This window comes from Phoca vitulina, unplaced genomic scaffold, assembly GCF_004348235.1.
Source record: "Phoca vitulina isolate PV1807 unplaced genomic scaffold, GSC_HSeal_1.0 scaffold50, whole genome shotgun sequence".
NCBI lineage: Eukaryota > Metazoa > Chordata > Mammalia > Carnivora > Phocidae > Phoca > Phoca vitulina.
In genome coordinates, this window is record NW_022589753.1 from 11,942,347 (window position 1) to 11,962,922 (window position 20,576).

Genomic DNA, 20,576 nt, shown 5'->3' on the forward strand with positions numbered 1-20,576 from the left:
AGTTTTTTTATACAGTTACAGGGGCCTAGTTGACCCCCTGAAGTTCATCCAATCATCCCAAGTGAAATTCCTTGTTCCAGGCAATAGACAGGAGAGACTTGATCTGATTCATCTTCTGTCCACTTCTCTTCACTTCTGCTCCCACCACCTCATTCAAGTCACCATCTTCTCTCAACTGGATATCTGCAGCAACAGATTGGTCTCCTAGAGTCTCCTCTTGCCTCTCTTCAGTCCATTCTCCACACAATAGAGAGATCTTTCACAAACCCAAATCCTATTGCCTCGATCCCCTGCTTGAACACTACGGTATGCTTAGAATAAAATCCCAACTCCTTCTGAGCAACATGATCTAGCTCTTTCCTACCCCATCAACTTCTACTACTACTCTCCCCTTGTTTCCTCTACTCCAGCCACACTGGCCTTCCTATTACCCACACAAGCCAATCTCGTTCCCACCTAAGGACCGTTATGCTGACTGTTCCCGCTACCCAGAATGCTGTTCCCTTCAGTCAGTGTGTGACTGGCTCATGCCCATCCTCTGACCACCGCATAAACGAGCAGCACCCATCTTGCAGTCACGCCCTATCCCATCCCTCTTATTTCCCTCCTGGCACTTAGCACTCTTTGAGATAATTTTATTAGTTAATTTAGTGAACTTGTGTATAGTCTGTCTTACTAGATATGAGCTCCAGAAGGGTGAGGGCTTTGTCTAACTTGTTCACTGCTGTATCCCAAGTGCTTAGTATAGTGCTTGGCATATAGCGGGCACTCAGTGAATGCCAGGTGAAGAAACAAGCGAATGAATGTCTTTACATGTTTTTGAATCGTTTTCAGATGTATATCAGGTCTGTATGCCCATGTTTGCTCAATTCAAATAGACCTTATGTCAGCTCTGGCTGACATCATTACCTGAGCTCTGGAGGGCAGGAAGCATGTCCAACTCTTGGGCCATAGAGCAGTGCTGCAATTTCACCATTTATAATGAAGGACCAACATTTTAAATTTCCAATCCAGGGGTACCTGGCTGGCTCAGTTGGTAGAGCATGTGACTCTTGATCTCAGGATTGTGAGTTTGAGCCCCACCTTGGTTGTAGAGATTGCTTAAAAATCTTTAAAAAATAAAATAAATTTAAAATAAATAAAATTTCCAGCTGGCTCAGTTCGTAGAGCATGTGACTCTTGATCTCAGGATTGTGAGTTTGAGCCCCACCTTGGTTGTAGAGATTACTTAAAAATTTTTTAAAAATAAATTAAAATAAATTTAAAATAAATAAAATTTCCAATCCACTGCAGACTGGTACTTATGTGAAATACAGTGAAATATTATAGCAATGCCAGTTTGCTAGAAAACTTTCTAAAATCTTATTCTCCATTTCTGTACTTTATTGTCCTGAACAGGTAATAAACAGTTTACAAACGGGCACCAGGTACAGTCCATATTTTGAGTCAAACTGTCATTCGAGCTCAGCACAACACACGGTAGATGTCAGTGTTCAGAGCATTTCCTCGAACTCTTAGAAAACCAAGACAAGAACATCACACTGGATTAAAGGCAAAGATGGACACGAACAGACTTTGTTTACTATAAAACATAAAATAATGCCAGTTGTTAGAGCAGTGCTGTCCATTGGAACTTTCTGCAGCAATTAAAATGTCATATCTGTCCTGTCCAGTAGGGTAACCACTGGCCACGTGTGGATTGATTTTTCCATTTTTTATTTTATTTAAGTTAAATAGCCACCCGTGGCTAGTGGCAAATATTTTCGATAGTGTAGCTATATCAAGTTATGTCTTTGAAAATACAGTCCTCCATCTCCTTTAGAACCTGATATCCTATCAGTGTCCAAGATCTATCTTATTCTACTGCCTAGATGTTGGTCCAGTCAGACCTTTCCCCATTCCCCAATTCAGTGGATGACAACTCCATTCAAGGAACCATGCGTACTTGATTTCTCCCCCTCCTTTACTACCCCTACCCAACCTCCCATTCTTCATATCCTCTCAGTATTATCTCCATCTCACAGCTCCCTCTAATTCTCCCCATCTCGCCCATCACCATATCTCACCTGGAGAGCAGCCTCATAACCAGCTTCCCTGGGGCCAGTCTGGTTCACCATTCCCATCCTCCCTCCCTCGGTGAAAAGTCTTGAGTGACTTCCACTGTTTTTTTTTTTGGTTTTAATTATTATTATTATTATTATTTTTTACTTCTACTGTTCTTTAGGATAAAGACAAACCTCCTCCTTCTGGGCCTATAAGCCCCTCCTTTGTCTGGCCCCATTCCCACTCCCAACCCCTACGTAGGTCAAATTCCATCTTTCTCTTTTTCTTTTTTTAAATAGAAGTCTATCATGATCAGTGCAATTCTTTGGAGCACCAGACACAGTTTTAATTTTACTTTCATTTGTTGTGAGTTGGTAAGTGGTCTTTCCCACTAAATCATCAGCTCCATGACGACCAAGACTAGGTCTGTTTTTTGCTCACCATTTTATTCTACCTAGCCTGGCAGGATGATATTTGGTATAAGGGCAGGTTAGCAGAGTGTTTGAGCTCACAGCTTGTGGAAGTAGCTCTATAAGTTCAAATCCCTGGCTCCACCTCTTACTAGGTGTGACTTTGGTGAATTACCTTCCCTGTGTATCCGTTTTCTCACCTGTAAAATGGCAATAGAGTAACACCAACCTCTTAGAGTTTTAGATTACATATTTAAAACAGCATTTGGCACACGGTAAGCACTGGATAATGTCAGTTATTATTAAATGAGTATAAATCATTATTTCATAAATGAAGGCGGGTATCCCATAATTTTTGAAAGTTTACGTTACACCACTTTGCTTTTATGAAAGACCTGCATCAGTTACCTGTTTGCGCTAACAGAAAGAAATCAGAAGAGGATGTTTGCTTTTGAAAAAAAAAAAAAAGGCAAAAAGCAACAATAGCTCTCAACGTTTGTTTTGCAGCCAGCAGTTACAGAGCCAGTGCGGCCTCAGCAGCAAGAGTGGTGCCACCAAGCTCCTTCCCCAGGACTCCACTCAGCATCTCAGCATCCAGCTGCCAGAGCTTTGAAATGTGTCTGTGAGTATCTGTACTTTATCTCACTTTATTTTGGGCATCCATTGCCATGATGTGTCGTAAGGTATCAGAAGAACCTAAAGGGTTATTTTTTGGGGGGTCTGGAACACTCAAAAAATTTTCCATATAAATTTAACAGTAATCGCTCCTTCACGTTAAGACATTTCCACTTACAGTAGAAATGCTCTACTTTGGAAGAGCAGGAAACCTGTATGTGGACTCTGCCTCCCTATTAGGATCCTCCAGTCGGGGGCACATGGGTGAGACTGGGGGGCTGGAGAAGATAGAAGGGACCTGCTCCTTGTTTGCTGAACATTCCTGCGAGTGTCACTCCAACAGCAATTCTTCTTCCTGGAAATGACTGTTCATTCCAGTTTCCAGCTGGTTCTAGTTTGCAGGTTTTTATCATTCTTTTTTAATACAGCACCAGCTTCACTGTACCTGCTCAGAGCACCAGCAACAGCTGAGTGGTGTTGCCTCCTCCACCACAGTTGGAGTCCCGGCCCCACGAGAACTTCCTCTGGGTTCAGAGACACCAGCAGGTTAGTGCCTCTCTGCTGCATTGGCCCCCTTCTCTCAACTCCTTAGTTTTAGTGTTTCCAGCCTCTTCCAGATGTCCTCCCAACTCATGCCTGCTCCCTGCACTTACTACTCAGTGTCCCTTTTTGCCTTTTATGGTGTTAACCCCTGGTATGTTTACTTTTCAAGTATGTTCACAAAATCTTTGATTTCCTCCCTTCAAGAGGTAGAGCTGAATTCCCCACTTGAGTGTAGGCTGTACTTAGTGACTTGCTTCTAAACAATAGAATGTGGAGACAGTGTTGGGGTTCATAAAAAAACTTAGTGGCTACACTTAGTACTTCCTTGAATCACATGCTCTGGGAGAAGTGTGTTGTGCCACTGAGTGTGTCGAGGACACTCTAGCAGCCTATGCAAAGGCCCATGTAATGAGGAATGAGGCCTCCTGGCAACAGCCAGTAAGAAACTGAGGCCTCTGTCATATGAGGAAGATACCATTTTTTTTAAAGATAGTATTTATTTATTTGACAGAGAGAGAGAGAGCACAAGCAGGGCGAGTGGCAGGCAGAGGGAGAGGGAGAAGCAGGCTCCCCGCTGAGCAGGGAGCCCGACGTGGGGCTTGATCTCAGGACCCTGGGATCATGACCTGAGCCAAAGGCAGACACTTAACTGACTGAGCCACCCAGACAAGAAATAATGAGTGTTGGGGAGGATGTGGAGAAAAGGGAACCCTTGTGCACTGTTGGTGGGAATGTAAATTGGTGCAGCCACTGTGGAAGACAGTATGGATGTTTCTCAAAGAATTAAAAGGAGAACTACCATATAATCCAGCAATCCCACTTCTGGGTATTTATCCAAAGGAAGCAAAAGTACTAACTTGAAGAGATGTCTGTTCATATTCATAGCAGCATTGTTAACAATAGCCAAGACATGGAAGCAACCTAAGTGTCCACTGATGTATAAATGGATAAAGAAAATGTGGTGTATATATACACAGTGGAATATTAGTCAGCCATAAAAAAGAAGGAAATCTCGCCATTTGCAACAACATGGATAGACCTTGAGGGCATTATGCTAAGTGAAATGTCAGAGAAAGACAAATATTGTATGATCTCACTTATTTGTGAAATCTGCAAAAACAAAACAAAACAAAACCAAACCCTCCCCTCCAAAAAACCAAACTCATAGATACAGTGAACAAATGGGTGGTTGCTAGAGGTGTGTGTGTGGGGGGTAGGGGGTGGATGAAATGGGCGAAGTTATAAAATAAATAAATCATGGAGATGTAATGTAAGCATGGCTACTATATATAGTAAATAATATCGTATTTGTATATTTGAAAGTTCCTAAGAAAATAAACCTTAAATGTTCTCAAAGAAAAAAAATTTATAACTATGTGTAGTGATGGATGTTAACTAGACTTAAGGTGTTGATCATTTCACAATGTATACAAATATAAAATCATTATGTTACACACATGAAACTAATATAATGTTATATGTCAATTATATCTCAATTAAAAAAAAAAGAACTATAAACCAGGTGAATTAGCTACTTATTTCTAAGTAACAAATAACCCCCAAAAGTCAGTGGCTTAAAACAAACATCTGGAACCTTGCAGTTTGTGCGGGTGAGGATTTCAGAAGTGCTGTAGCTACAGGGCTGTGGCTCAGGGCCTCCCATGAAGTTGTGGTCACAATGTCAGCAGGGGCTACAGTCGTCTGAAGGCCTACCTGAGACTGGAGAGAGAGCTCACTCTCTCTTACTCTCTCTCAAATAAATAAATAAAATCTTTTAAAAAAAGAGAGAAAGATTAACATTTGTTTTTTTTTTAAGATTTTATTTATTTCAGAGAGAGAGAGAGAGCGCGTGTGCAAGCATGAGCAGGGGGAGCGGGAGAGAGAGAGAAGCAGACTCCCCGCCGAGCAAGGAGCCCAATGAGGGGCTCGATCCCAGGACCCCGGGATCATGACCTGAGCTGAAGGCAGCCACTTAGCTGACTGAACCACGCAGGTGCCCCAGAGATTAACATTTAAATCAATAGACTGAGTAAAGCAAATTGACCTCCGTAACGCGAGGAAGCCTCATCCAAGCAGTTGAAGGCCTGAATAGAACAGAAGACTGACTCTTCACTGAGTAGGAAAGTATTCTTCCAGTCTGACGGGCTTCGTTGAACTGGAACGTCCACTCTTCCTGATTTTACAGCAACTCCTAGCCTTCAGACTCAAACTGGGATGTTGGCTCTCTAGATTTTGGATTTGCTAGCTCCATAATCGTGTGAGCCAATTCCTTATCTTAAATCTCTTTCACTCTCCCTGTCCCTCTCCCACCCTCCCTCTGTCTCTGTCTATGTGTGTATATATCTATAGATATCTCTAAATGGATGAGATAGATAATCTCCAGACCTGAAAGCTAAGTCCAGAAACAGTGGCCAAATCACTCCACAATCTCCTTTGGTTGAATTGGTACCACTGCTGCTTCCAGATATTGTGATTTATCCCCTGACCACAAGACCAGGGGCCACTGTTGCCTCTGAAGCTGAGAGTTTCTGCTGCCATGCTGGTGAGGGTGGATTCCAGCTCTGGCTCCCGGCTTCTTGTGGAAGACTAGCGCTGATGCTTCTGATTGACAGAGGCTAGGTCACGAGCCTGTACTCCAGCTGCAGAGCCTCTGCAAAAGTGATTATCAAGTCTCAATCTTAGAGAGGCATGAATTGATGAAATGGGATATTCCCAAACACTGGTAGGGGAAGGAGTCCAAGAATGTTGAGCAGCCATAAAGGGTAACAGATATTCGTTGCAGCAAGGCTGGAAGGACAGAAGATGTTGAGTTTCTGAGTAGTCAAGACCTACACCTCTCACTTCTGTCACACCCTGGGGCGCAGCAGGTCTCTTGATAAGGGTCAATGCATGGACAGGCTTGGAGCAAAGGAAGTGGTTGCTAAGAGTAGAGCCATCTAACTCAGATGGGGCATGGTTTTGGACTCAGTCTCTGAGCAAATCAGCAGTAATCACTGAGCAGAAAGCTAAAGGGCCTTTCCCAATTTTCTTGTATTATGGGAATCTGGGTTGTTATTATTTTGTTTTGTTTGTATGATTCCAATAGATGGGAAAGAACCCCCCCCAAAAGTTGACATTAGATTTACTGCCAAACTTGGTGAATGTAGACAATCAAAGGAATTCAAAGTTGATTTCTCTTTTGATAAAAGGGCAGGTAGAGTGACCAGACTCCTTTCATCCTTTTGCTCCACATCACCATTACATGGCTTCCACTACACTGGTCAAAATGGCTGCTGAAGCTCCAGCCATCAGGGCTCATTCCAGCAAGCATGAAGGAAGGGGGAGGGTAAGAAGAACTCATATTCTCCCCTTAATCACACTTCCAGGAGGTCATATAGATGACTTTTGCGCCAGGACTTAGTGTGTGGGCACTCCTACCTACAAAGAGGCAGGCAAATGTAGATTTTATTCTGAGCAGCCATATGCCCAACTAAAAATGTAGAGTTTTACTGCTAAGGAAAAAGTGGATAATGGCTATTGAGAGCAACAGGAAATTTCTGTCACAGTCAAGAGGCACATACACTAAAATGCTATCCACAATTATATCTGGAAGGTGAAAATACAGATGATTTTTAGTTACTTTATAGTTTTCCCTACTACTTGATTTAAAAAAAACTAACCATATATTTATAATCAGAAGGGAAATAGGCATTGCCACTCTTTCCAATCTGAAGGGGAAAACACAATATGAATAAAATAAGTGGTAAAATGATGTACCAGAGCTAAGGCAATTTTTAAAGAAATACCTCTGCTCTCAGGAGGGCTTACGCAATGTTCCCAAGGAAATAAAACTTCCCTGGAAATGCAGCTCCCTTTAGCAACCCGATCATGGTTCTCTCCACCTACAGATAAGATCTTGTCCTCCCCAGAATGCCACAAGGATCTGTTTGGACTTGTCATGGCACAAGGCATGTTTGGCACTGACGTATATATTCTTGCCTTAGTCCTGGTATCACCCGACCACATTCCATGGGTGCCGGGCATCTCCCTGCACTGTGAATGCTGCTGCATGGGCTGCAGCTTCACTAAATATTTATTAGATGGTGTCAAATCCAGGCTGTCTTCACATCTTAATTCCCCTAAATGATTTGCAGTTGATAAGATCTGAGTAGATGTGGAAACCTTGACAAACTTGCCCAAGAATGAGCAAGTCCTATGAGATCCTTGGCGGTCAAAGATGTCGAGAGCTTTGGAGATTTGCTGCACTTGTGTAAAATCCATCTTGACTTTCATTCCCATTCTCCTCCTCACCATCCCCACCCAGTTTCTTATCTCCTCTCCAAATCAGAGTCTTCGAAGATCAGATTGGAAAGAAGACTTCTTTTCCTCCTTGGGGGTCTGACATCAACCCCAGAACTTTAGCTGAGAACTGAGATTCCGCCCAATTCAAAGTAGAGTTTCCAACTGATTTTTATTCTCAGAGAGTCAAGGTGGATGTTAATAATTAATGTTGAGCAATATTCTACTACTAAATAGTGGCACCAACTCAAGATCAGTTTACTAACATAATATTTTCATATGTTCTGGAACAAAGACAGACACGGGGGATATTGCCATCTCCTTCCCTTCTCCCTCCCCAGAGGTAACCATTCTCATGAATTTGAAGTGTTAACCTTCCTGTGAGTGCTGTTATATCCCCATTTTACAGGTAAGAAAATGAGGCACAGGTTGATAAAGGAATTTGCCCAAGGTCACACCCTTAGGGAGTTGTGGAACCAGTACAGACAGGTGATAAGTCAGATGAAGGAAAGACTGCAGGTTGATAAGAGGTACTGGGGCATGTGGTCAGGGAAGTTGGCTCTGGAGAGGCGACCATGTTCCAAAGCTGAGAACTGAAGAGCCACTAAGTGAGATTTCTAGGAAGAAAGAACAAGAGCAAAGGTTCCAAAGTGAGAAGGAACTTGGGCAAAATGGCTGCCCCTCTAGCGGCTGTCTTGGACCTGGAAGATGAGGATGGTGCATCAGTGAGCTTGAAACATAAAGGTCATATAGGTAGGTCTTGAACTACTGACCTATGCTACATTTATGAATGAAACCAAATTATCTTCTGTGTTGTTTAAGCCCTGTTGTTTGGTTTGGTTTTGTTGTCACATGTTAACTGCATCTAATCCTAATTGTTCCATTGTCCCTTCCTTGTGTGAATTCAAATAAGATGTATGCATGTATACAGAGCCATTGTATTGACCCTATACCTGTCTCATTTTTGTTTCTACCCCTTGATTTCTTCATCTTTTTTAAAGCAAGTTATAGTCATAGTGTAGTTCTGCTTTTAGCAGTGGTCTTAGAAATCATTTTATTGCAAGAAACAAATACCTGTTGAAGTTAGATTATAGAAAGATTTATTGAAAGCCTGGGTGGCTCAGGGGGTTGGGTGTCCGACTCTTGATTTCAGCTCTAGTCATGATCTCAGGGTTGTGGGATCGAGCCCCACGTCCAGCTCTGTGCTGAGCCTGGAGCCTGCTTGGGATTCTCTCTCTCTCTCCCCCTGCTCCTCTTCCTGCTTGCTTGCTCTATTTCTCACTCTCTCTCTCAAAAATAAAATAAAATAAAATAAAGGGGTGTCTGAGTGGCTCAGTCAGTTAAGCCTCTGCCTTCGGCTCAGGTCATGATCCCAGGATCCTGAGATTGAGCCCCACATTGGGCTCCCTGCTCAGCGTTGGGCTCTCTGTCTGCTTCTCTCTCTCCCTCTGCCCTTCCCCTCCATTCATGCTCTCTCTCTCTCTCAAATAAATAAATAAAATCTTAAATAAATAAATATTTTTAAAAAGAAAGATTTATTGAAAGGCATCAGATGTCTCAAGGAAATAAGAACAATATAAACGTTATTAAGCACTTACGTTTTAAAGATTATTCTATAATTTACACACATTAACATATTTAATTCTCACAATAGCCTTACGAGTAGATCAATACCCCAATCTTTTAAACAGCTTTATTGAGATATAATTCATATACCACATTTTTCACCCATGTAAAGCAACATCACCAAAATCAATTTTAGAACATTTTCATCAGATAAAGCCCAAGAGAAACGCCATACTCTTTAGCTATCATCCCCAATCTTCACACATACTCCAGTCCTAGGCAACCACTAATCTACTTTTTGTCTCTATGGATTTGCCTACTCCAGAATATTCACATAAATGGAATTTTATAATATATGACTAATTCCTTTCTCTTAGCATGTTGTAGCATGTACAGTACTCCATTCTTTTATAAATGGCTAAGTCATATTCCATTGTGTGGATGTGCCACATTTTGTTCATCAGTTGATGGGCATTTGGGTTATTTCCTTTTTTTTTTTTTTTTTGGCTGTTATGAATAATGTTACTATGAACATACATGAACAAATTTTCAGGCAGACATATTTTAATTTTCTTGGGTAGTACGAGTGGAATTGTTGGGTCATATGTTAACTCTATGTTTATATTTTTGAGGAACTGCCAAACTCATCAAAACAACATTAGGATCATCAGATTGGGAAGTTGGCTTACTGTAATTACTCACTGAAGCAGTGGGAAGGGGATATGGCAACAAGTGAACAGCTTATTAGATCGTTTGCCCAGAAATGACACATGTCACTTCTGCTCATCTTTTATTGGTCAAGTTAAGTCATACAGTCACACCCAGTGTCAAGGGGGCAGGAAAGCACAGTCTTACCTAACATGCAGAAAGGGGAAAGAACTAGAAACATTTACAGAAGGATGCTAATAGCCAGTGCAGTGAATGTTGTGTAGAAAGACTTAGGAAAGGCCTCTATGAGGGGATGATGTTTACTCTGAGACTGGAAAGATCAGAAAGAGCCTGTTAGAGATGATCAGGGAAAAGAGATACTCAACATCAGTAATCATTAAGGAAATGTAAATTAAAACCATGAGGAACACTTCACACCCACCAAGATGGCTCTATGGTTGACCCTTGAACAACACAGGTTTGAACTACGTGACTCCACTTATACGTTGATTTTTTTTTTCTTTTTAATTTTAAAGATTATTTATTTATTTATTTGAGATATAATGTGAGAGAGAGAGAGCATGAGCGGGGACAGGGGTTGCAGAGGGAGAGGGAGAAGCAGGCTCCCCTCTGAGCAGGGAGCCCTATGTTAGGCTTGATCCCAGGATCCTGGGATCATGACCTGAGCCCAAGGCAGGGCAATTGATTGAGCCACCCAGGTGCCCCACGTGGATTTTTTCCCCACAAATACAGTAGAGTATGGTAAATGTTTTTTTTTCTTTCTCTTTCTTTCTTTTTCTTTCTTTCTTTCTTTCTTTCTTTCTTTCTTTCTTTCTTTCTTTTTTTCTTTCTTCCTTCCTTCCTTCCTTCCTTCCTTCCTTCCTTCCTTCCTTCCTTTCTTTTCTTTTCTTTTCTTTTCTTTTCTTTTCTTTTCTTTTCTTTCTTATGTAAGCTCTACGCCCAACATGGGGCTTGAACTCATGACCCCAAGATCAAGAGTCACATGCTTTACTGACTGAGCCAGCCAGGCACCCCTATTTTCTCTTTCTTATGATTTTCTTAATAACATTTTCTTTTCTCTAGCTTACTTTATTGTAAGAATGCAGTATATAATACATATAACCTACAGAATATGTGTTAATTGACTATGTTATCAGTAAAGCTTCCAGTCAACAGTAGTCTATAAGTAGTTACGTTTTGGGGGAGTCAAAAGCTATATGCAGATTATTGACTGCATGGAGGGGTCAGTGCCTCTAACCCTTCAGTTGTTCAAGGGTCAACTGTAATTAAAAAAAAAAAAAAAGATACAGACAATAACAACTGTTGGCAAGAGTGTGGAGAAATTGAAACCTTCATATGCCATTGGTGGGAATGTAAAATGGTACAGTCACTTTGGAAACAGTTTGGCAGTTCCTCAGAAAAGTTAAAAAACATAGTTATCAGGGGCGCCTGGGTGGCTCAGTTGGTTAAGCGTCTGCCTTCGGCTCAGGTCATGATCCCAGGGTCCTGGGATCCAGCCCCACCTCGAGACACACATTGGGCTCCCTTGCTCAGCGGGGAGTCTGCTTGTCCCTTTCCCTCTGTCCCTCCCACCGCTCATGCTCGCTCACTCTCACTCTCTCTCAAATAAGTAAATAAAATCTTTAAAAAAAAAAAAAGTTATCAGATGACCCAACAATTCCACTTCTAGGTATATGCCCAAGAGAATTAAAAACATATATCTACACAAAAACTTATACATGAATGTTCATAGCAGCATTATTCATGATAGCCCAAAATAGAAACAACCCAAATGTCTATCACCTGATAAATGAATAAACAAAATGTGGTATATATATATAAATATACATATATATGTTTCATATACTGGAATAATAGTCGCCAGTAAAAACAAATGAAGTACTGACACATGCTATAATATGGAGGGACCTGGAAAACATTATGCTAAGTGAAAGAAGCTGGCCACATATTTTATGATTCTGTTTGTATAAGAGGTCCCGAATAGGCAAATACATAGAGACAGAAAGCAGATTAGTGGTTCCCAGTGGCTGGCGAGAGGAAAGAGTGGAATGCTGATGGGTTTGTTTTGGGGATGGTAAAACGGTTCTGGAATTAGATAGGGGTGATGGTTGTACAACCTTAGGGGTATACTAAAAACTGCTGAATTGTACACTTTAAAAGGGTGAATTTTTTTAAAGGAGTGAATTTTATGGTATGTGAATTGCATCTCAAAGATAGAGTAACAAGTTATAACCGATTAAGTAAAAGAGAAAAATAAAGAAATTGAAAGTCTGATGGGGAATGAGATATTACCTAGTTTCAGAGTACCTTTTTCCAAAAATACCTAATAAGTAAAAGGAAAAAAGAGTAACTATACAGATGGGGAGACTGGCAGATGCCACCTTAATCAAATGACCAAGTGAACACGATTAGCAATGGGACAAATCACAATCATGTGCCACCTGATTGGATGGAAGGAGAACACAGCATCGTTGGTGTTTGATTTTCCTGCCAAAGGTGCATAACCTGAATCTAATTGTGAAGAAACCTTAGTTAAACCCAAATGGAAGAACATGCCACAAAATAATTGGCGTGCAACCTTCAAAAGTGTCAAGTACAAGAAAGTTGAGATAAGACTGAAGAACTGTTCCAGAGTGAGAGAGACTAAAGAGACAGAGCAATCCAAATGCAAAGATCTTTTTTTTTTTTCAAGTAGGCTCCACATCCAATGTGGGGCTCAAACTCATGACCCTGAGATCAAGAGTCCCACGCCCCACTGACTGAGCCAGCCAGGCGCCCCTAAATGCAAAGATCTTTTCACTGCAAAGAACATTATTGGACAAATTGGCAAAACTTGACAGGTTGTCTGAGGAGTGGACAGTAGTATTCTATCATATTAATATTCTTATTTGGATGGTTGTATTATGAAGAAATCCCTTATTGTAGGAAATACACACTAAAGTATTTGAAGGTGATGAAGTAACAAGTCAGCATTTATTCTCAAATGGTTCAGGAGAAAAAAAACTTGTCAGAACCATATTTATAACTTTTGTTTGAGATTGTTTTAAAAAATTCATATTCTGGGGCACCTGGGTGGCTCAGTCGTTAAGTGTCTGCTTTCGGCTCAGGTCATGATCTCAGGGTCCTGGGATCAAGCCCCGCATCGGGCTCCTTGCTCAGTCGGGAGTCTGCTTCTCCCTCTCCCACTCCCCCTGCTTGTGTTCCCTCTTGCTGTCTCTCTCTGTCAAATAAATAAATAAAATCTTTTAAAAAAAATTCATATTCCAAGGGTGCCTGGCTGGCTCAGTCGGTAGAGTGTGTGACTCTTGATCTCCGAGTTGTGAGTTCAAACCCCATGTTGGATGTAGAGATTACTTAAAAATAAAATCTTAAAAAAAAAAAAATTCATATACCAATTTCCAGTGAGGTTTCATACTTTCTTACTTACCTATCTTTTCTTCACCTCACAATCTCCCTTATATTTATTTAATATGAATGATATCTACCCCTTATTTGACACAAAAATTCTTTATGCACATGTGACAACATGCATAAAAAACCTTGTCGTGTGTTGTTTCACTTAGAGCTCAGAAACCAGTACTGCTTAACTCAAGCAGGAAAAAGTATTGACTAGAAGGACATGAGGTATATGGCTTGCTCTATTGGAAACAACTCCTTCGCTTAATAAATATGTGTTGATCTTGTGCAACTGACTTAACCACTCTGTGCCTCAGTTTATGCATCCATAAAATGGAGGAAATTATAGTACCTACTGCATAAAATTGTTGTGGGGGTTAAATTAATTAATACATATAAAACACTTGCAACAGTGCCCCACACATCTTTGGTGCTTCATAAATGTTATTTATCATTAACTGACTTTCCAAAGAAGCCAATGAGTGGCCAATGCAGGATTTGAATCCAAGTCCATTTGAAACCAAAACCTGAGCTCCTTACCATGACAGCCCTTTTTCACAACGTTAACTCAGCACGATTCTCCCCCTTTTCTCCTAAATGCTGGTGAAACCCAAGGGATGTTCCTTCTCCCATCCCACTAGCAATTACTTCCTTTTGCATTCTCCTGAGGTTTATAAACAAAAACTTGTCAAGCCGGCTGGTCCCTCTGAGAAGCAGTTTATGCCCACACCCTGCAAAAGCTTTTGCCTCACTGGTATACTTCATTTGCTTTGGGTAATGCTATTCTTTTAAATATAAAGGACAGGTAACCTAAGTAATACTGTCCATGGTCTTTGATCTAGGCATGCAGCAGCTGCAGCTGTGAGGTGACATGCTTGTGTCATGCGCTATCTGCCTGCCTTGTATCTAAGCATTATCCTTCTCATATTTGACATGAAAATATTGGGTCAATATCTGAAAGAGTAATGCAGTTCCCTGGAAGATGTTGCATTAATCATTTTTTAAAAAAATTTTCTATATTTTATAATGTTTTGGTATCTTAAAAAGCTTTCAGTAGGGGAGAGCCTGCTCCCCCCAGGGCTACTCTGTTCTTAGAGACAGATAGCAGAGGGCTCAGCTGGGAGCACATCTTTCATATGCAAGCCAACCAATCCCTAGTTTATAGCTCCAGGGTCCTCTAACTGGAACCCACCAAGCCTGTGTTTCCCCTGCCTGAAATCATCCCAGAGCCAGGTACCAGGCAACTAGAGAGCACCCCTATAGCCCAGAGCCCATTGACATTATTCAAACTAGCTAGTTCTAAATCCGGGCGTTCCCCTCCCCGCTCTCTTCTGCCACCAGGTGACATCAATACTTGGTGCTTCCTCTGTGGCTCTGCATGGCACATGGTTATCCCCCCTCTAAGACCTGTGAGTACAATAAACTTCTTCCTTGAAGAAGAAGAGCCTCATTCTCATTTCTTCCTGTGGCTACACCAGCTTGACCATACTATCTCCAACACTTACATTCTCAGAACAGGTATTATAAATTGATTTTTTTCCCTAAAAAATACACTGGATTTATATGTATTGTTAAAACACTATTAATGCATGTTAATTATACCTAAATGAAAATATATAGTACAGAACATTGTTAGACTCTAAGGAAAATTTAAGACAAAAGATAACACCTATGTCATACTATTTCAATTAAACCATCACTTTCCTTTTTAAGTCTGCCTTCTAACTTTGTTCCATATGCATTCCTCTTTATATGATTAACATATAAGAAAATGTTAATTATCTACACTAATTACAGTGCTCAGATTTGTAAAACACTTTCTTCTATCTCATTTTGAGACCTTAAAAAGAAAAGGAGTGATTAGAGAAACAGGATGGAAACTAGAAGAGAGTAGTGTCCAGATGCCCAAGAAGGAAAATATTTCTAGAAGGGAGTGATGCGCCGTGTCAAATGCTAGTGAAAGATCCAGCAACAAGAGATCTGAGCATGCTTATTGGATTTAGCAACATGTTTTAATAAAGTATTGGCAAATCTTTCGTAAGTTTGGCTGTGAGAAGGGAAGGAAGAAAATGTGATGGGGCTGGAGATGCAATGAGACTAAGAGATTTGTTTGTTTTGGTTTTGCTCTTTAGATAAGAAAGACTTAAGAATGTTTAATTTTTATTTATTTTTAAAGATTTTATTTATTTATTTTTGTGAGAAAGAGAGAGCATGAGCGGGGGAGTGGCAGAGGGAGAAGCAGACTCCCTGGGATCCCAATGTAGGGATCCCGATGCTGGACTCGATCCCAGGACCCTGGGATCATGAACTGAGCCAAAGGCAGACGCTTAACAGACTGAGCCGCTCAGGTGCCCTGACTTAAGAATTTTTAAATAAAGATTGGGAGAATCTAGTTGAGAGCTAATGCCTAGATATCCAGAAGAGAAAATGAATCATTGGTAGTGTAAGTTTTATATGAAGGAGAGGAGGAGATAAGGGTTAGTTTCAATAGGATAGACACCAACCACTCCTGTGGCAACAGGAAGAAGATTGGTTCAGATGTAGGTGGGTTATTGTTTTTGTTTTGGGAAGATGAGTGAGTTTTTCAATATAGACACTGACAAAGCAGATAGCTGGAATTTTGATTGACAAGTACAATCAAAAAACAAATGGTCATCAGCGTTTATGGTATTGGAAAGAATGTTCTTGAAATGATGGACCATAACGTTTCGCTGAATATAGAAAGGCATGAAAGATGGAGAAGGCTGATGGAAGGGGAGAAACTAGATGGGTAAATAGATTGGAGGCCTGATTAGCTAGAATAGTCTCAGTGAGTCATGAAATATGGAGGTTGGAAGGGTTGTGGCCAGAATGTAGAAAGATGTTTTGGATAGGTTTATTTTTAATGTCAAGACCTAGTATATGGTCATACGGAGGGATGACTGGAGTAGGATGGAGGAGAAGGTCACTAGAAATGAGAAGGTCCTACAACTGAATGACCAAGATCTTGGATTAGCTGTTTGTATGAATGTTGAGTTGGAGGAGAACATGTGAGCCAGGTGCTCAAATGTGGTGGATAAAGGCAGTGGGGAGGAAACAACAGGGTCATGACTGAATGACCTCCCTCCTGAACTCTGTTCTTGAATTTCCAGATGTCTGGCCAATATCCCCACTTAGATGTCTAATAGACATCTTCAAATTAACAATGTGGTCATGCCTAGAAACAGGGGGGACTAGAAAAAGTCTTTTTTTTTTTTTTTTTAGATTTTATTTATTTGAGAGAGAGAGACAGAGATAGTGAGAGAGCACAAGTGGGGAGGAGAGGGAGAAGCAGGCTCCCCACAGAGCAGGGAGCCCGATGTGGGACTCGATCCCAGGATCCTGGGATCATGACCTGAGCCGAAGGCAGACGCTTAACCGACTGAGCCACCCAGGCGCCCGAAAAAGTCGTTTTTTGTGGGCACATAATTAGCCTAAAAATAAAGTTGGGGTTCTATTGCAATAAAAAAATTGGAAAGTGGATATCATTAGACAATAAATGGTCTCTCCCACATTGTGTAACACTCATATTACCAGATTTTTACAACAGTGAAAATTCAGGTAGCCTCAAAAGTTAAGGGGAGTATCCAGAAAACACAAAGAACTCTTAGAATTCAAAACTAAAAGACAACCCAATTTTAAAGTGAGGAAAGGACTTGAATAGACATTTCTCCAAAGAAGATATACAAATGACCAAAAAGTACATGAAAAGATGCTTGATATCATTAGTTATTAGGGAAATGCAAATCAAAATCATGAGATACCACTTTACACTCACTAGGATAGCTGTAATTTTAAAAAAGGAAAATCATTGGCAAAGATGTGGAGAAATGAGAATACTTGTACATCACCGTGGGAATGTAAAATGGTTCAGCTGTGGAAGATAGCTTAGCAATTCCTAAAAGAGGTAAACACAGAGTAACCATGTGACTCAGCAATTCAACCCCTAAATATATACCCAAAAGAACTGAAAATAGTTTTTTGAGAGAATTTAAAAACAAATTCTTGTATGTGAATGTTCATAGCAGCATTGTTCACAATAACCAAAGGTGAAAACAACCCAAACATCCGTAAATAGGTAAGTGGATAAACAAATTGTGATATAGCCATACAATGGAGTATTATTTGGCTATAAAAAGGAATGAAGTACTAATACATGTTACAATATGGGTGAACCTTGAAAAAATTATGTTAAGTGGATGAAGTCAAACATCAAAGGTCATTTACTGTATGATTCCATTTATATGAAATATCCAGAATAGGTAAATCCATAGAAACAGAAAGCAGACTGATGGCAGCCAGAGTTTTGGGAGAGAGAGGGGAATGGGGAGAAACTACTTAATGAATACAAAGTTTCCTTTTGGAATGATGAAAATGTTTTGGAACTACTATGTAGAGGTGGTGGTAGCTCAACACTGTGAAAGTACTAAATGCCACTGAAGTGTTCAGTGTAAAGTGGTTAATTTTATGTGAATTTCATCTCAATTTTAATAAAAAGAAAAAATTAAGCGGAAGAGTTTTAGTATTAAGAATGATAGAAAAATCATTTATCAAGATGCAGCAAATTTTTTAACTGATTACGTGTGTTCTCAGTATATAGAGTATTTCAAACACAGCACAAAGTGTAAGTGCCAAATTTCTTTTCTGCTACGGAAAGACAAGCCTGTGTTAGGAAAACAGTTTTGTGCTTTTTGACAGTTGTGGAGTTTGAAAACCCAGTGATAAAGAATTTTTCTGCACCACCATCAAGAAGAAAGAAAAGATGAAGAAGAAGGTGGAGCACCTGTCTGGCTCAGTTGAAAGAGCATTTGACTCTTGATTTTGGGGTCATGGGTCCGAGCTCCACAATAGGTGTAGAGATTATTTAAATAAATAAACTTAAAAAAAAAAAAGAAGAGGAGGAGAGACAGAGGAAGTGAGGGAGTAATAAAAAAGTTGGTTTCCCATCTAAGTGTAAAGTATTAAGAAACAGATTTTTCCCCTGGTATAAGAAAAACTCGGTGTTCTAAAAGACAATGATTTCTAACCTAGATTTCTGTACCCAGCCAAATTATCCATGAAGCATGAAGATAGAATAAAGACATTTCCAGATATGCAAGATCTCGAAAATTTCTCTTCTAGGCCACTTTCTCAGAAAGAAAGTGAGTGGAGCACGGAGGAGAAAACCATGAAAAAGGAACTCACGGAATCCAAGAAACAGGAGATCCAGCCCAGGAAAGAGGCAAGAGAAGGTGCCGCCGCAGCAGCTGCCCAGCAGGCCTGGAGAGGAATCAGTCCCAGCCAAAGCAGAAGAACAGAGAACTGCAAGGTGGGGGAACGTCTCCAAAAAAAAAAAAAAAAAAAAAAAAATTGAAAATAAGGTGATAGATTACCTGATATGTTTGAATCTCTTGAGAGGAAATTTCAGTTTCTGTCAGATTTTGTGGATGGATTGGTGGTAAATACACAGAAAACTAAGTGTAGCCAATTTGTTGAACAGATGGGAACTCTGGGGTGTAGGAAGAAAAGAAGTTTATTCTTGGATGCAAAGTTTATTCTTTGCATATTCAAATTGTTCTTCCCCCATACCCTTGAGTGAAGTGTAGGGCAAGTCTCATGGATTTTATAGTCACTCTCAGGTAATAAAATTCTCTTGGTCACTTAAAACCTCCAAACAACCTCGGTTCAGTAATTCAAAAGTCCACGCTTATGCATTAAGCTGAACCATATGAAGTTGCCATTTGTGTGAGTCAAAAATGGTTGAATATTGGCAATTTCATTTGATTCACTCTAATAAGAGTCAAAACTCCCAAATTTATTTAAAATAAAATAATCTCTCCCTCTGCCTGCTTTAGACTGGCCACCTGAGGTAAGAAAGGGAGGCCCAGTGGGCTTCTTTACTTCCCCGCAAGGCCTTCCAGCATCCTTCTCCACCAGGAGACTGTCTCTGGTTCCTCCTGGATAGAAGAGGCCTCTGTAGACAGGAGAGAAGATGCAGTATGGCACTCTCTGACCGTGGCAGAGGTTCACAATGGACTCTTCCTCTTCCAGGGTGCTTTTGACTTGTGTGATTTTTCCAGGACACTCCTCCATCCCCGATCCCTGAGCTCTGATCTGCTTTATGGGTGGGACCTTGCTCAACCAGAACCCCTTGATTTTTTTTACTTCTATTTTTTTTATTAACATGTATTTTTATTTTTATTTTTATTTTTTTTAAAGATATTTATTTGAGAGAGAGAGAATGAAAGACAGAGAGCACGAGAGGGAAGAGGGTCAGAGGGAGAAGCAGACCCCTCGCTGAGCAGGGAGCCCGATGTGGGACTTGATCCCGGGACTCCAGGATCATGACCTGAGCCGAAGGCAGTCGCTTAACCAACTGAGCCACCCAGGCGCCCTTTTTTATTAACATATAATGTATTATTTGTTTCAGGGGTACAGGTCTGTGATTCATCAGTCTTACACAATTCACAGTGCTCACCACAGCACATACCCTCCCCAGTGTCCATCACCCAGCCACTCCATCCCTCCCACCCCCCTCCACTCCAGCAACCCTCAGTTTGTTTCCTGAGATTAAGAGTCTCTTATGGTTTGTCTCCCTCTCTGGTTTCGTATTGTTTCATTTTTCCCTCCCTTCCCGGATGATCCTCTGTCTTGTTTCTCAAATTCCTCATATCAGTGAGATCATATGATAATTGTCCTTCTCTGATTGATTTATTTCGCTTAGCATAATACCCTCTAGTTCCATCCATGTCGTTGCAAATGGTGAGATTTCAATTTTTTGATGGCTGCATAATATTCCATTGTATATATATACCACATCTTCTCTATCCATTCATCTGTTGATGGACATCTAGGCTCTTTCCGTTGTTTGGCTGTTGTGGACATTGTGTAAACATTGGGATGCACGTGCCCCTTCGGATCACTACATTTGTATCTTTGGGGTAAATACCCAGTAGTGCAATTGCTGGGTCATAGGGTAGCTCTATTTTCAACTTTTTGAGGAACCTCCATACTGTTTTCCAGAGTGGCTGCACCAGCTTGCATTCCCACCAACAGTGT

At 40.7% G+C, this 20,576-nt stretch overlaps 1 long non-coding RNA gene across 1 annotated transcript; it reads left to right on the forward strand.

Annotated features, from left to right (window-relative positions):
* Positions 1-2,977: 2,977 nt before the first annotated feature.
* LOC116621633 lies at positions 2,978-18,831 on the forward strand. The gene is made up of 3 exons (XR_004297431.1): positions 2,978-3,075; positions 3,497-3,614; positions 18,660-18,831. It is a non-coding gene; the product is annotated as an uncharacterized LOC116621633 (long non-coding RNA).
* The last annotated feature ends 1,745 nt before the right edge of the window (positions 18,832-20,576 follow it).